Genomic DNA, 1911 nt, shown 5'->3' on the forward strand with positions numbered 1-1911 from the left:
AACTATATTAGTAGTTACATTAAACAGAAATTAAAAACACATGATATTCAAAGGCAAAGATTTTAAGACTGGAATAAAATAAAAACAAGATTCAATGATATATTGTCTGCCCTCTACCTGTGATATATTTCAAATTAAAATACCCGAATAGTTTTAAAGCAAAAAAATTGGAAACCATAAACCAAGTAATCAGTAATCAAATCAAGAGCTGGAATGACTAAACTGATACCAAACAATATATCCTTAATGTATAGAATGTATTCAAAGTAAAAGCAGGACTTTTTTAAGGATTAAAAAGTCAATACATTAGAAAGATGGAAAAATTTTGAATGTATATCCAGGTAACATGGTCTACATAAGTTGATTTTCATTTACTTCTGTTAATAAACCTACAAACTTTATTTCACCATTTACTTACGACTGAGATTAAAGAAAAAGTTTGACCCATCATACATTACTTAGTCGTACAATACAATTTTATATGGTACCCCAAGTCACACATTTTTTTCATGAATTACATGTTGTAGCAGCTTCATTTTGATATAATATTTTATATTATTGAGATACACCATGATATTCACTCAAATTGTACAATTCAATGCTTTCTTGGAATATTCATAGTTGTGCTGTTATCACAAAACCTAATTTTAGAACATATTCATCATGTCCAATATACCCATTAGCAATCACTCTTTATCTCTATCCTCCCCAGATACAGGCAACCATTAATCTACTCTGTTTTATGATAGATTTATCTATTCTAGACATTTTGTACAATGGAATTGTACAATATGTCATCATTTGAGACTGGCTATTTGCATTTAGCATAATGTTTCATAGCTCGTTCATATTATAGAAGATACAGCACTTTATTCCTTTTTATTGCTGAGTAACCTTCCATTGCATGGCTAAACTACATTTTATTGATTTACTCACCAATTTATGAACATTTTGAAATTTTTCACTTTTATGTGGTTACGAGTAATGCTGATATAAACATTTATGTACAAGGTATTTTCTGGATTTTGTGGTTTTCATTTCTTCTGGGTATATAATTAGAAGTTGAATTACTGGATCATATTATAAATCTATGTTTAAGTTGTTTGAGAACCATCAAACTATTTTCCAGATTGGTTGTAATAGTTTACATTCCACTAGCAATGGATGATTCTTCCAATGTAGTCACATTATCACCACCACTTGTTATATTCTCTCTTCTGATTTTTACCATCTGATTTTATATGTAGTAGCAATGTATTGTGATTTTAATTTTTATTCCACGAACGACTAATGATAATGTGAATCTTCTCAAGTGTTTGCTGGCCTTTGGCATATTTTCTTTGGAGAAATATTGGAATCAAATTATTTGTCCATATTAAAAATTAGTCTGTTTTTATCACTGAGTCATTAGTTTCCTTTATATATTCTAGATCTAAGCCCCTTATAAGACACATGATTTGAAAATATTTATCCCAAATATTGGTGGTCATTTTACTTTTTTGATATTACTTACAGTGCAAAAATTTTAATTTTGATGTCATTTACTTTATCTATTTTTTAATTTTATTCTTGTCATTTTGATATGACATAGTAGCACTGGGACTTCTAAAAGTATCCATGTTCAAATCAAGTGGTAGAATCACCAAGGTAGACACAGTGCTCAGCATCAATGATAATTGTGTCTTCATCAAACTAGTTCCTTGGTAAAATGAATGTAATTGGGTCAAATCACATCTGAGGGATTTTTTTTTTTTTAAATAAGTTGACTGGTATTTTTGTTAACTCAACAATAATATATGAAGTTATTTTCTGCTGAGTTTCATCTGAGGCCATTTCTGCTGCCTATATTATTATATAAACTGCCTGCTACAGCTACTAAGATAATAAATAATTAGACAAGTCAAATTTATC

Source organism: Mandrillus leucophaeus, unplaced genomic scaffold (genome assembly GCF_000951045.1).
Source record: "Mandrillus leucophaeus isolate KB7577 unplaced genomic scaffold, Mleu.le_1.0 Scaffold625, whole genome shotgun sequence".
NCBI classification, from domain to species: domain Eukaryota; kingdom Metazoa; phylum Chordata; class Mammalia; order Primates; family Cercopithecidae; genus Mandrillus; species Mandrillus leucophaeus.